Genomic DNA, 16,289 nt, shown 5'->3' on the forward strand with positions numbered 1-16,289 from the left:
GGTCTTCCGGTGTTGTTGCCGCAGACATTTTCGTAATAACAGCAAATCATAAATTGCGGCTTCTGGCCTGCTCTTTTCCTACTCCTCGCTTTTTCCCCCTGAACCCGTCGACCATGGACCATGAACCGTGCCGAGGGCAACCGCAGCTAACTCTAGTCGTAACGTTGGGTATACCAATTCACACACATACGTACCATACACGGCACGCATGTCCGAAGTACATCTCTTTCCAAGACGGGCGAAGAGAAGAAAATAACCACCTCTTCGAAGGTCCGCAGGTGGGTGACAAGAATTTTTTACTCTCGCGGGAACGATTTTTATTTTCGCGCGTTTCTGCACAAGTTTTTTTTCTTTTTGCCGTCAGTTCCTCGTTCGATACATGTGATTCATTTTTTTGCCACCAGAGGAAAAAATGTACAAGTACATATACAGGGTACATGTTACATGGGAAGTAAAATGTTTATAGCGATTCACATTCGAGATTTTTCGCAATATTACTTGTATTATTGATTCTAGAACAAAAAGAAAAATTTCTCTAATTTTGTGGGCTGAGGAGTGAAAATGATTGGGGATTCCATATACCTTGATATCTTTGTGCTAAATCTTTGATTTTTATTCAACCAAATGAACTTGCCAATAATTTGTACAAAATTTGAAGAGTCTTCATACGGACAACGTTTGAAATATCGTAAGTAACCAAGGGTTAAACGTGGTGAAAAATTTGCACTTTTAGGGGGGGGGGGGGGCGAAATTCCATAAAAAAATGTAATAATAATATTGAAGTTTTTACAGATCTGATTAAAAAATAATATATTTCTTTGATAACGTTGATTCTTCACTTCGCAACGTTCTTCGATCTCGAATTTCTCAACTAATTTTTAAAGACTCGGTGTGGTTAATTCCGAAATTGTGTAGCTCGTTCCTAATTCCTTATCGACTAATTGTAAGAATTTTCCAGGAAGAAATTGCAAACACTTAGCCTCGACTCCTCGAGACACGGCGTAGAGCCAAGGCACAAACGAGTCCGTAGTAGGTAGTCGGAAAGTCTCACAATTAGATGTCATTCACGGAGTTCTTGGATCTCGAGCTTTTTATGTTCGGCAGTGGAAGTGTTCCGCGGTGCATGCTCGTTTAATTGGCTAGACAAAGCGGCTACTCGGAAGCGAGAAAAAGTTAGTCGGCGAGAGAAATGTATCGGCAAAGGTGAACAACTCCTGCAATCTCTCTGCGTCGATTCAAATTTCGATCACTGCCTTTCCAATCAACCGCAGACGGACTCTTTTTACCGCACAATATTTTCCAACGTATCTACTCGAATTCACCCGCGTTATCGATCAGATTTTTCCGCCCGATTTCCATCCGACCTGATAATCCCGCGGCCTCGGAATACCTGCGTCTATATTTTTTAATCCTCCCTCGTCGGATAGGATATCCCGCGACGCGGACAGGATTGATTTCCAGGATTCATGCACCGCCCGTTCTAAGCGCGTTTCACGCTAGTTTATCACAGATCGCTCGATAACTCCAGATCTGTATATCCGATAATAGTTCCCCCTCATCCACCGCATGCGGGACTGAAAAATCAAACGTGATCGAAACTTTTCACGTTACTTTCCCGGACGTTTTATTAGTTTGATCCAATTTCCACGCTAATAACTCAACTTTAAAACATCTCGATGCGATGTTTCCAATTTTTTTTTCCACCCACAGTTGCCATAGTTCGATTTCGACTTTTTAATATCGGCTAAATATACCACAGCGTTGGTAGTCAAACTCGATAATTAAACTCTTTAGTTGGTGGAACAAATACTCCTGCGAAAATTTTTTATTCAGTTTGCAATTAGATGTAGGTATGTGATTCATTTAGAACTCAATTTTCCCTTGATCATACGCTTATACAAATATTCGCAACACGCATGAAAAGCGTCAAGTTTGCAGAGTATTTATGACCCTTTTCCTATAAACAATTAACCCTTACCTGCTACACTGGGGTCCAAAGGAACCCAGGCCAATTTTTTCATTAAGTCTTAAACAAATATCCTTCAAATAATTAATGAGAAAAAACATTTTGACATAAACACATGGTACATTTTTTCCCAAAATTTCCTTCTTTATTTCTCAAGACAAATAGCTTTTTTTAAAAAGCCACTTAACTACTGTGTTCTTACTTGTAGCGATACGTCGGTAGAAGACTCAGCTCAAATTTTAGCCCTTGACATTAAAAAAATAAAAACATTATGAATTTCTCTCTAAAAATGGTCTCATTTTTTCATTTTTTTTATTTTTGTATTTATATAGTATACTTGAATTTAATTTTTGACTATATAACCTACACGATCCTTCAAAGTAAGCTTTTAATAAGTTCTGCAAAAAATTTTCAATTAAAAACGATCGATAGGTTTTTTTTTTTTTTGCAACGATATTTGTCACTGGCGTTCAAACGGACCCAGTGGACCCCAGTGTGGCAAGCAAGGGTCCACATTGTTTTTCGCATTGCAGCTCCGCCGTGATTTCGTAGACGTTGATCGCCCCGCGTATAGCAAGGACATAACAACCTTAAGCACATTTCTACCGAGTAGGTACGTTACGCGGAACGACCCAGGATTTGCGTTTTTGACATATTTCACTTAAAACTAACTTCGGAGTTGCGAGAGGGGCTTGGCTGGCTGGCTGGCTGGCTGGCTGGCTGGCTGACTGGATGGCTGTTAACAGTATACGACAAAGGATTGCGAAGCAGAAAGCAGCGTTCCCTTATAGCGCCGCATGTGCCAGCCGGGGCTGAAGGAAAGGATCGGAGAATAGTTTGGGCAATGGGGATTGCGAGGAGGGCGAACACAGAGGGGAGAACTCGGGGTGGCAGACAGTCTGCCGCGTTATACGTTGCTATTTATTCCACGCGTCTGTATCGCTACCCCATCCTACACGTAGGCATGTATTGAAATTCGCACAGGGTCTTCCTTCGTTTGTGTTTCGTGCCTTCGTCGGCGTAGAAGGGCGTCCGTGGCCACGCTGCAGCTACGCCTGATAAACTTGCCGGATGGAGATATCGCCCGAGTTCCTAATATAGGCAGAGTATACGTTAGGGTGGATCTTGAAAATGTTATTTTTCAATTTCGAATTTCTCACCCCCCGACTCGGCTTCAAATAATTCTAAAATAAATACCACATTTTTTCAGATTTTTATCTCGACTCATAACTCGTGCCGTCGAACAGTTGATTTTTCAATTCCATTCTTGGGTCGCTGATTACGAATCTGGACTCGAAATTTTTTCATTTAAAATAACGGGCCCAGTGTGGCGATATCAAGTGAGGAAATCCACCCTGTTGTCGGCACAGGTTAAAGTTGAGATAAGAATCTGAAAAATTAAACAGTCATTTTTGAATTATTCGGGGTCGATTTGGGGGGTGAAATTGAAAAATAACCTTCTTAATAACCACCCCAGCATACGTCTACGTACAATGCAAAACGAAAGGAGGAAAATTGCAATTTCACGAAAGAAAAACGTGGGAATTGCAACGCGTCTTTTAACCACTTTACGGAAGGTCTTCCCCCGTCTTTGAGAAAAGAAAGAGAAAAAAAATAAAATAAAGAAATTTGCCAAAATCTTAGATCACTTTCAATTTTTGACTCTGACACTTCAAGGCTACTTATTGTTAAAGGGATTATACCCGGTGATTCGATCGAAACGATTTCAATTGTGGAATTGACGGTTCGTATCTTCTTCCGTACCCTCGCGTCAGTGTCTGTAGACACAATGCTTTTTCGGTACGCTTCTGCGGATAAAGGCGCGTGGGTGTAAGGTATATGGGCTATTCCGCGTCAACCGGATCAGTCATCTCTCAGATATTTTTTTAATTTGGCATGTGGATTGTGTGGGACGAGTTAGATTTTTGTGCCAAAGCGCGAATCTCATAATGCAAAATTCGATTTTTTATTAACAATAACAAATTAGACTCCCATTTTTTTCAAAAATTCATAACTTCGGCAAAAAATTAGATACAATATATTTTTTTTTTTCAAATTACGCGGAAAGCTCCATAGAATTTAAAAAAAAATACGAAATGGTAAAAACAAGTTGTTATCAATTGTTTATTTAACAATTAATTTTTCAAAGATTTTCAAAACAGTGACTGACACGATCAAAAAATTTTTTTAAAATTCTGACATGTTCCTTGAACTGTACTACAACCTGTGAATTAATTCCAGAGGGGTGTTTTTCTTCGTTTTCGAGTAAAAAATCATTAAAGGTGTCGATGCGCATGAAATTGCGGCCCGCCGAGTCTCTACGTAATGGCGGGCGGCCGGTTGCCGTCCACCGCTACACCGCGGTGGCGTCGCAGCGTTATTTTAGAGTCATTTTCACGATGTAGGACATGATTGAAGAATCTGAAAAAAATACTGTACCTTCACAAGGCCTGCTCAAAGCGATAAGTGAAGTTTCAAGAATGTGTTTTTATTTTAAAATAAGTAGCAAGTTATGTAATTATTATCATTTATGTGCACTCTCATGGTGTGTAACCGTTATTTTGAATCTCTGTAATAAAAAAACGGTGAAAAACACATTCCTGAAACTTCACTTATCGCTTTGAGCAGGCCTTGTGAAGGTACAGTATTTTTTTCAGATTCTTCAATCATGTCCTACATCGTGAAAATGACTCTAAAATAACGCTGCGACGCCACCGCGGTGTAGCGGTGGACGGCAACCGGCCGCCCGCCATTACGTAGAGACTCGGCGGGCCGCAATTTCATGCGCATCGACACCTTTAATGATTTTTTACTCGAAAACGAAGAAAAACACCCCTCTGGAATTAATTCACAGGTTGTAGTACAGTTCAAGGAACATGTCAGAATTTTAAAAAAATTTTTTGATCGTGTCAGTCACTGTTTTGAAAATCTTTGAAAAATTAATTGTTAAATAAACAATTGATAACAACTTGTTTTTACCATTTCGTATTTTTTTTTAAATTCTATGGAGCTTTCCGCGTAATTTGAAAAAAAAAAATATATTGTATCTAATTTTTTGCCGAAGTTATGAATTTTTGAAAAAAATGGGAGTCTAATTTGTTATTGTTAATAAAAAATCGAATTTTGCATTATGAGATTCGCGCTTTGGCACAAAAATCTAACTCGTCCCACACAATCCACATGCCAAATTAAAAAAATATCTGAGAGATGACTGATCCGGTTGACGCGGAATAGCCCATATGCATAATACGGAGAGCACGTTGAACGCAGCAAAGGCAATGGAATATCGATATCCCTGCAGGTCCTGTACGCATCTTTAAGGCGATTCACCGTCCGTCGAGTGTCGTGCAGCCTTGGCACCAACTTTTCCCATCTACTTTTCTCCTTCCTTCTTCACCCTCTTCGTCTTCACTCTCGCCCCCTCGCCGCTACTTCGCCTCTCTTTTTCTTCGTAGCTTTTTTTTTCCTCCCACCACCCCGCCACCCCTTTTTTTCCCTCCTTTTTTTGACCAGGGTGGGATTCTTTTCTTCTTCTTCTTCTTCTTCTTTTTTTTTTCCTCTTTTTTTTGCATCTTTTCGTACCTCACGAAACCCTCCTGAGTCCTGAACCCACGAGAATCCCCTTGAGATTTTCTCAGTAAGCAGTCTTGTCCTTCTCTCAAGCATCTTCGGCTTTAGAATCATCGATATACGGTATACACGTATAACTTATAATATTCAAAACTCGGTGCAGCCATTTTTACCTGCCTTGAGGTTTATACATCAATTTTTCGTACGATCAAGTGTTGAAAAAAAAAAAAAAAAACAGTTGTACACGTTTCGTTTCTTATCACATCATTTGATAATTCTCGCTCTTAAAATCTATAACGAAGAAATTTTATCAAAATCTTTCGTTACGTTTCAAGATCCACGCGTATAATTGCAAAGCTGGGACCTTGCATGTTGAAAGCGGAAAAACGGTTATGAAAATATTAAAGTTTCTGATTTCGATCGCAGATCGGTGACTAGTGAAACGGTTGGATTGACACAGCTCCGAAATAATGATTAGAGAGCTTATTTATCACGTTCATATTTTTGTCACCGAAGGAGCTCGCGGAGCTCAATGAAGGAGGGAAGTTCCGGTGTATCTGCGTAACGATTTCCGGAAATTCACACGTGAATCTCACGGACCAATAACGCGGCACGAACTTGATAAGTTTCGGCGGGAATGTGGGTCGTCGTCATGGTAACTACAGAATCGCTTTCGTTAGATCTTCCAGCCTCAAGTGTTTCTTTCATCCTCCCTCGGCTCCCTCTCTTCCCCCCTACACGTATTCGCCCTGTTTCGCCTTGCTCTAACCCCTTCGACGGACTGATCCGGTATAACTTTATTAATTATCCTCAGCAAACTCACGAGCAACCATTCCGGAATACCAATCCAGTCTATCGTATGATTCTTACATCTTTTCGAGCCTCCGCTCTCACTCCAGATATCCTGTGTTTTTATTTTTATTTTTTTTTTATTTCTTCAATTTCGCAACGTCACGCGCCGTTTGTTACCTACAAAAGCGAACGAGAAACATCGCGGTTAGATTCGCAAAAATTTCAACCCTCGATTCCACTTCGCTCTCATTCCGCAAATTCTTCTCGAAGCGTATTACACGGGCTGAGGAAAACGTATGAAAAACCCCTAAGAATCTCGCGGAGTTCGGTGAAAAAAAAAAAAAATGAAAAAAATCATCAAGGTATTAAAAAATCTTGGGTAATTTTTAACAAGGTATTCCAACAGTGACCTTTCATTTCATCTTGAACCTCATATTCAAGGCCATTTTTACTTGAATTTTGATTGTTCCAGTAGGGTACCCCCATTTTTGGTACCAGAATCCGAAAGAACGGGAAATTTTCGGAAGACGTGTAAAAAAGTATGAATCTTGATCACAGATACTCTTAACGCCGAGCGATCCCTCCTTTTTCTCTATAAATTATCGACTTTCTCAAAACAGAATTTCACCGCAGAATTCTGTCGAGTCGTGCTTTTTCTTTTTTTTTTTTTTCTTTATCTTACTTATAATTTTTTTCACCCTGTATCGTATTTGCCGCACACAAACGAGGAGACATTTTCCTATCCGGAAATAAAAATTCCGCGTTGTCTTTTTTACTCCCCCGCGCGACGAATTGTTTCGCCGACTTTTGCGACGCCCTAACTGTAACCCAGTATTCCATTTTCACTGCGAGTCGGTGATAAAATCCGTGTCGAATCGGCCGGTCGAGCTCCGCGTCTTCCGCAACCCGCGATGTAGGAACGCGGACTCTGCGACAAGCAGGGGTTGGATCGAGACAATGGGCTCTTTTGTTTCCCGCTAAATGCGTGTAGGCTTGGAAAATTACTCTAGAGGTACGCTGCACTGCGTCGGGTTTATTGCAAATATTTCCGAGACCTTTTCGAGTCTAGACTAAAGTACGGCGCGTTAGTCGGACCGTAAATGTGAACGATTCTCGTTCTAATTGCCAGCTGTTACCGCAGGCTGTGCTTGCAGGACTCGAGATTGCCGGGGTATTAATCCTTATAGGGATTATTTTTGGGGGTGGGGTCGCTTTCAAATCGTCAACGATTCCTCTGTAACGTTTATTGCACGCCTCTGGTGATGTTTCGAAATTTCAACGACGAGTTGACGTAGGACTTAAAGTTCTAAAAATGAACGGATCAACGAATCTGAAATTTTTGGAAATATCTTATTCAAAGTTAAAACTTCACGAAGTGTATCTGAGCTAGCTTATCATCGAATGAATTTTTATTTATGTTTTTTTCACTATTTCAAACCTACGAACCGAAAACCCCGAGGCTTAGAATGTCGGGAGTGGAAAATCTTACAAGCCTAAGAACATTCTGAAATTCTCTCATAATTTTTTATGCCTACGATTCTAAATTTGATTCAAATTCTTTCACTCGTTATACGGTATTTTCGGATTTTCAAGTTAAAAATAAATGAATACCTATCAAAGTGTGGCAATGTTAATGTCGGTTTTGTTCCATGCTTAATGAGGATTTTTATCTTTGTATTAAATTTTTCCTAATCATTTTAAATTTCAGACCGACAACCCCTGAAGCTGATACGAAATTATGGCATCTTGACGACACGACGTCACCTTCTTCCGGCGGATATTGAAACCTCGCTAGGTTCGTCTTGACCACATTTTAATATAACAGTAATTTCCAAGGGAATATTGACCGAGATTATTACCCACTTGTATTACTTTTCGCTAATGTGATTCAAGCTTATTTATACAATCGTTTTGTTTGTTGATTAATTCGTCGAGTTCGTTCTTTCCGTCATTTCTTATTCAACGCTTCTCCGTTTCAATTTTCAACGCAATTATCATTACCCTGCCACAGATGAATCGTTAATTCGGTCAGTAAACGAACAGCTTTGAGGTTTATCGCTGTATCTCGAGATATCCGCTCTTTGTTTGTCCGGAATACGCAGGCTGCAGGAAAGGGAGGGAACGAGACACTTTGATTTCAATTACGATTTCAAACGCTGCTGATGAAATACTCCACCTATCCCGGAGTTGCGAATTGTTTCGATTTAATCGCGCTCTGTACCGGCGGCACCCTCCCAACCATCCGACTGAAGAAACTGGAAATACATGACGCGGATAGACTGTACGAACAAAAGGCACAGGCATGCCTTATTTAAATGCTAATCTACCGTCTCCATCGAAAGCGAAAGATTTCAACAATCATTTCCCCAACTTCAAACTTACGTGGTTAATCGATCTTTATGCAGGTTTAACAAATATTATTTTGAAAAGTAAAAGCTGTCGGATGGATTGTGCTTATTCGTCGAACGTTGTTGTTTCGGCGCGAGTAATTTAGCGATGAAAATCGAGGTCGTACAAATAGAGCCAAAAATTGCGCTATAGCGTCGGCGAGGTATAAAATTCGCGTTCGCATTAAATCCCACAATTCGCAGCATTGGATTTGATACGTAAACATCGGCTTGCTTGCTGCGCGTATTATATCCGGGTCATCATTCGCGGCATGCCGGTGTTAATTCGAGTAGGTGTATCGATAATGAGGCGGTCGCAGCGCCGGTTCGAGTGGCGCGGAAATATTTTGCACGCATACATTTTCGCCTAATTGATGTTTGCGCTGACTGAAGGGAGTTGGCCGGATTAATAATTATCTACTAATTACGACAACAAGGGTAGAACGAATCCATTCGCTTCGATAATAACTCTCCGTTCTACCACGCCCTGAACCTACACACGGGTATAAAATGACGCGTACCCGCACTTACGTGTAACACTGGCGCTGCAACATTCGAGACGTCTGTAACATTCACCAACGATACGCCGTTAAATATGATTGTCAATTTACTACATATTTACTGTAAAAAAGAGTTGTCAATTTACGAATTCAGGCTAGAAATTAAAAAATTCGGTGCAGCGTGGTAAGTTACAATATATTTGTCTTAATAGTGAAATGAAATTTTTCTAGAATTTATGGCAAACACAGAAAGAAGTGATTTGTAAATTGAATGAGCGGTAAATGTAGGGCGGATTCGCTGTTCCGCATCCTGGTAAAACTTCCAATACAGTGTAGGAAGTTCCGTACAAAAATTTTTAACAGTGTGTTATAAACTCCGAGCCGCCGCCGTCGCCTATAACGCGGAATAACTTCTTTACCGAGCGAACAACAATGTCAGCGGACTGCCGTATCACATGCAGATGACTCGGCCTATTGTTTACACGTTCAAGTCTATGATTTTCTCTCGGCATTCTCGCGTGCCCGGAAAGCTGAAGTGTGCCGAAGCAGTCACGGGGCACGAACTGACAATGAAAAGACGATTATCCATTCCCATTCCGCGCTTGAATAAAACGCGTAAGGCGGACCGGAAGAGTGCGAATGAATACTGGGAGGCTCTGGTCACGATTGCAATAACATCGCGTTACGTTTTTAACTTGCGGAACGAGTCCGAGGATTTCGTTTCCTCGTCCAGCTTTCGTCGTAGCGCGACGCTAATGGCCACGGTGTGATAAAAGGTACGTCGTGCAGGTTACGATTAGTCAAGAGTTCATCCTCGCGCTTAAACTGCCCACCCACGACAATTTCACACTCGATTATGGCAGTTCCGGTATACGGAGCAGCCCGGGTCTCGTGGCTTAATCCACGTATCCAACATCACGCGTTGGAACGAATGAAGCCGATTACGACGGCGGTGAATGAGAACCGAGAAACGTGCTTAGCTGGTGGATGTTTGAAAATCGTTAAGTGAAATCGATGAAAAGATGGAACCGGCGCCTCGCGGGTTTCGAATGTCGCCAAAATATCGCACAAAAATCAATCCACCCGTAGAAGAAAAAGACGCTTTTCTCAATCTCCTACGCCTGCAGCTGTATGAGGATATTGCTTTTCTCATTCCACCACTGCTTCTTTATATCCGTTCTGCAATCAGTTACGACGATCGGTCTTGGATCGTTGCACGCGCGGGTACATCTGCACCTGGATGAATATGAACAACGTTGGAAACGTACGTTCCAGGTACGTTTATACTCGTATACGTGATTCGAGTAATGGCCCAAGGTGAGCTCGTGCCAATTTTAAGAGGTGCGTCGAATACGCTCCTCTACTAGGCGTGACGCGGTTGGTATTATACACGTGGAGTACTTATAACTGCGTCACACTTGAGTGTTGGTGAATCATCGATCTGGCACGAGAAGTATACCTCGTATACTCGGTGACACGTAGAAGCTTGTCCAACACACGGGTCTGCTCTTAGATCAGTGAACAACTTCCTCTTCCCTTTTAGCACCTGCACAATATGTAATACTTGAACACATACGTATTAACACTTGGTCATTTGAATCTCCGCAGCACGCGTTTCAGTCTCCGTTAGTCACGCGGTAGAAAATATTAGCAGAGGTTGGCTTGATGTATCAATGATCCGGGAAATGGAAGGTAATTTTTCACTGGATTTCGATGCTTCGAGGCCTATGTACGGAATCGTCTCCGACCATTTTTATGTACCTCACCGATTTTTCGTCGTAAGACGATATCTCGAGGACGAATTAACTGATTTCGATGATCGTGGTCTCAATTGATCCGGTTATTCCTGACTAGTAACCGCTTCCGAGTTGTTTGCGGAACTGAAATTGTTTTTTACCCAATATTGGTATTTAAATAACTGGGATTTCTAGGAGTGTTCCCGTCAGATTGCAGTTAGTCGATCTTTTCTTGTACTTGTTCGAGTACTTGTCGACGTCATCGGACGACAAGTCGTGTACTGAAACTGCTACATCTTGGGCTAATCGCAAAAATTACATTCGAACGAGACTGTGAAGAAACGTCTTTCCTTAATTCGGCGCCGACTTAAAACTGCACTCGCAACAGATGTGAACGTTTTAACCCTTTGAGTCACAAATTATTGTGCTGAGTCGATTTTTATTACAAGATAGTACTCTACGGTTTTTGGGCTAGCTGATTACGAATCTGAAATCAGATTTCAAAAGTTCAATACGGTGGTTCCAGAATAGCGGACGAAAATTTCAAATTTAATCGCATCCGGTCACAAAACTCTACGCAAAGGTTTTCAAGGTCGCTAATGGAATTCGCCGTACTGAATTTTCATAATCTGATGTCAGATTCGTAATCGTCGAACCCAAAAACCCCTGTACAGAGTTTTTTTTCTCAGGATTCGATCAAATTTCAAATTTTCTTGAATTTTCGAAATCCAATTTCAGATTCACGATCAGTGACCCTAAAACCTTATGATTTGTGCAAAACATGTATACGTGTAGAGATGAACTATTCCTTCAATTGTCACGATTTTTGTCAATCAATTTGTTTCTAACAATAATAATTAACGTTATATCGCAACAATTACACTCGCGTATTGAAAACCTCTAAGCATGCCATCAGAAATAGTAAAAAACCGCAAAGAAGTATGTTTTCAAAGTTCTCTGAGCATACAAAAAATGGATATAAAATAGTTGTTGAGAAAACGTACCGCCGTGACTCAAAGGGTCAACCATGCATTGTCCACAGTGAACGCGTGAGCAATTCCTACGCACTAATCACAGGATCCCGATGATCATTGACTCGGCCTCTTCCTCTTCGTCCGCTTCGTCCGCTTCGTCGGCGTGTCATGGTAGCAATCTCTCTCGACTGTCGCAAAACGATGATTAGAGCCGGGGCATCGAACGTGGCCTTATACGCGAGTCACACATGCAATATGCATATGTACCCGTGGTGCCTCCAGGCCCACACGATTATGGGGATACAAGCACAAGGGGCTCTGGTTATATCTCGGTCCGTTCCTCCAAGCATCCTGTGCAGGCTGCCGCCTACGCTACGAGGCGTCGTCACGGTGCTGGTGCGGAGAGACGCTGACGTCCGTGCGATGTCTTCTCCTGGGATGACTTTCACCGCTTGGCTGCAGCCGCGCCGCAGCTCCCAGCTTTTGCAGCCCAGGTAGTCTGGGTACCTGCGTCTATTTCCACGTCGCTTTTATTTTTCACCTTGGTCTACGTGCAGACGCTGTTAAACAGACCTTCGCCTCCGCTTTGCGAAGGTGTCTTCACCGAGAATCACTCTGCTTTTTTTCTTCTTGCACTTCGTAATGACTGAATAATTTTACACGAAAATCATTTTCACAACAGAGATAGAAAAACCTTCTTCCATTGAGGTATTCGTCACGATTATAATCAAGCACCAGTCGAGGAAAAGAATCTTAACGAATGTCGTTTATACATTGGCTTCAATTTTTCATTCAATGTATGTTAGAACGGATTTTTTTCGAAAACTTAGTTTTTAGCCTCAAACAAAGTCTCGTGAAATCGGAACTCGGTAGTGAAATTCTATAAGGTACCTCAGCCGATTTGGATTTTTCAAACACTCTAATCGAAATATTTCGAAAACTATACAAATTGGGAAGCTGTACATGGTCTCATTTTGTCGACAGTCAAATTTTATTTAATGAAGATCGTCATTGCCACGTGATATTATTTGTATCAGCCTAGAACACGGGTGAGTTAAAAATTGACAAGTCAACGAGCGTCTTCATTCATTTATTCAATGCATTCAAGTCTAAACGTTTGTATCGAATACAAAATGAATATTTAGGTCTATAGTAGTCTCGACCTTTTTTTTATAAAAAATTTGATTAGCTACAAAATTGAATCAAAAACAGCTTCCCGACTTGTACAGTTTTCGAGGTATTTCGGTTAGAGTCTTTGAAAAATTCAAAGCAGCTGAGTCACCTTTTAGAACTTTACTACCGAGTTCCGGTTTTACGAGACTTCGTTTGAAACTAAAAACTAAGTTTTCGAAGGTTACGTGGGAAAACAAGAAAGTTTTTAAAAAACTAGCATAATGTATATCCATCCGAATGGCTTTAGACGTCCAATTATATATTTTTACAAATATAATACAGAGAATTTTGGCAATTTCACACATAAAATTAGTGCAAAAAACGATGTGAGTTAAAAACTGTTTGCAAAAACTTGTAACTTAGTGTTTTATTATAATGCCTGTATCCACACGACGAAAGTTTCCCGTCCAATCGTTTGGCTTAAATTACGCAGCTGGGTGTAATAATAAAGTCTAAGCAGAACGAAGACGTGTCACCTAAATCCAAGCGAGCGCAGAAGATTGCGGTCTCTATCGAAGGGACGGTAAAACAAAAGTAGTAAAATATTTTCATGATCTTTGCATAAGTAATCAGGTACAAGGTCGTATACACACGATACGCGTGTCACAGGTAATGAATAATAAATTAACCAATCTCTCAACAAGTACTCCAGTTTACTTGCTGGAAATAACCTGCTGCAATTTTACCTCCGCAGAACCGTAACGGATAGACGATTGTACTCGGTGTGAAATAAAAGGTACAAAAAGAAGGAAAAAGAAAATAAAAATCGCACGCGCAGCGATTAATTTTCTTTCTTCGACAAAATTTTATCCGTGATTATATCCGTAACAATTTCTTCGGTATAAACAGAAGGTGTCATGTCGCGAACGAAACGAGTGCACGCGGTTAAACTAGCGGCGAAATTATTCTCCGGATTCTTGATTGTTCCACGTGTCGCTAATTGCCCGGCGAGACAATTAGCCTGAGATGGAGGAATGACTCGAATCAGTCGAATTTCGTGCCAGTTAACGCTGTTAATTCCACTCTTATCACATACTCGTGTTACGATAAAACAGAGCGAAACTAATGCTTCTGCGATGTGTTCCACGTACGCATATCCGCTACGCTAGCGATAAAAATCTCTTTGCTGTCGGTCGCTCGGTAAATAAATTGGCAAAGCGTGGCACTGACGCTACATTTTCAACTACAGACGACGTGGTGTCGTCCACCATGCGGATTTAGGGTACGTGTGGGTGGATAGGTGGATACAACAGGGTGGTCACAGATCTGGAAATGTCGGGGGATTTTTAATTTGGTCATGGAAAAAAGTGAAGATATCAATTTTCTATCATGGGAATTAGACGTGATTTTTTGAGGTAACAAGTTTACTCTTTTTTTTTTTTTTTTTTGTGGAGGATAGAAATCGGCTCAAGCTGACGTTTTTGTACGTCATAATTTTCTACAACTCGAATCGAATTTGAACCGAATATAGAGTTAATAAGCTCAAAGATTTACATAGGATTTTAGTAAATTAATAGAACTGGGAAAATGTCAGGAGAAACTAGGTTTTTGATCCTGGAAAAGTCATGGATTTTTTTCTCTCCCACAAATTCGTGGCCACGCTGTTAAGCCTGGTATAAATACGATCACATGCCTGGTTTCTGGGACAATTGATCTCTGCACTTCTGAATCCACACGGTCTTTCTGCAAGTGCAAGCATCCATGTCTGCTCCGCAGTCTTGCGATTCTCTCGACGTTTGTTTGATCACTCCCTGTTGACGTAAGTACGTCCCTCTTCTCGAAAAGAGGAAAAGGTCTTCCGATAACCTTTAGAGACGCTGTCTTGTATTCTGTAAGTTACTCTCGGCTCGACGACCATGAGTTAATTACTTAAAACTAGCAGTATACTAGGGATATTAGACTGGACCTTGTCAGTTTTCAACAGCATCAAGATACTTGCAAACGTTTCTCCTCTTCGTGTGATATTTAAAAAAAAATTTTAACCAATAGTCGATAGTTGTCATTCATTTTGTTACAAGATAATCGCACGTTTGTTACTTATGAAATTATCATATTTGTGAACTGTAAAGATCTGTTTATATACAGGAAAATAGGAAATAACGGAATTGTGTAAAGAGAAACTCAGACATATCGACGATTCGTTTCAAATTCCCATAAAATAGCTGAGAACCTTGCATATATTCGTTAGATTCCATTCCGCGATGGATACGTTTTATTCAGACGACTATTGTCAACAAATTCACCGATACACTTTGTTTTTATGACCATTAGTAAATATTTATAATAAACGCGTTAGATGTTTAATCGTACAACGTTGTCTCGATATTAATGTCGGTCAATTCCACTTCTTGTTATATAATTCCAGAAGCTGAATTTCGCTTCGAAAAAAATCGAAAGACTTTTTACATTATTTCACTTATTCTCTATATACTATACTTACAACCATATTGAATTCGTCAGTTACAACGACTCGGTATCGTGTCCTGTGGCTAAATAATCAGCGACATCAAACCCAGTGAGAAAAGTTGTTTCTTGATAAAAAAAAAAAAAAAAGACTCAGCTGATTTCCAAGTCACGAAGATACATGCGCAAGCCATCGCCGTCTTATCAAGATTGTATTCACTTCAAAGCGATAGAAGAATAATTTGATAAATATGATATAAATCGTACTTTTTCAATTTCCTGTCACATTTTCTTATAAAAAAATTTTCGCCTCTCGTATTCCTTCGCAAGTCTGCGATATCTCCTTTCCTTCGCATACCTATATGCACTTGTCTAGACAGCCTAGATTCCGTCTGTTCACTTGTTCGTTGTATTCGTTTTATCCCACACAGAATAACTACATATTTTTTATTTATTTTTTTACATTTTTAATTACGATACTCACCCACGGCACTGCGTATCCCATTAAAACAGGTTCGTTTCGCTTGTTATTAGTATTATAAGCACCTAAATAGAAAGTTTGTGCGAGTGGTGCACCATTAGCGGGGACAAACCATATACGGATCCGTATAATCGTTATACACGAAGCTTCGTCTCGCGGTAGGTACATAAATGACAGTTCTGTTAATAATATACCGTATTATGTACACTGTGAACGGCACGGGGTTTGCGGACTAGGCGCTAAGTTCAATTTGTATTAATTAAACCAACAAGTAGTTGTCGGGTCGGGGTGGATTAGATCAGGCCTG

General features: G+C 40.6%; 1 protein-coding gene and 1 long non-coding RNA gene across 10 annotated transcripts in view; one reads left to right on the plus strand and one right to left on the minus strand.

The window, feature by feature from the left end:
- The window catches only part of LOC124211531 (uncharacterized protein DDB_G0287625), a 183,185-nt gene that overhangs the window by 38,829 nt on the left and 128,067 nt on the right, over positions 1-16,289 (plus strand). For 2 of the 9 annotated variants that reach the window (XM_046610675.2, XM_069133266.1), the window contains one exon: positions 8,037-8,123. The exons of the other annotated variants lie outside the window; for them this stretch is intronic. The gene's annotated coding sequence lies outside the window, so the exon portion shown is untranslated. The remainder of the gene's footprint in view (positions 1-8,036; positions 8,124-16,289) is intronic. 9 annotated transcript variants of the gene reach the window in all.
- On the minus strand, positions 1,273-12,252 carry LOC124211539 (uncharacterized). Its single transcript, XR_006881475.2, has 3 exons — positions 11,956-12,252; positions 3,164-3,356; positions 1,273-3,058 (listed from the first exon to the last, which is right to left on the minus strand). It is a non-coding gene; the product is annotated as an uncharacterized lncRNA (long non-coding RNA).

This window comes from Neodiprion pinetum, chromosome 2 (assembly GCF_021155775.2).
Source record: "Neodiprion pinetum isolate iyNeoPine1 chromosome 2, iyNeoPine1.2, whole genome shotgun sequence".
In the NCBI taxonomy this organism is placed as follows: domain Eukaryota; kingdom Metazoa; phylum Arthropoda; class Insecta; order Hymenoptera; family Diprionidae; genus Neodiprion; species Neodiprion pinetum.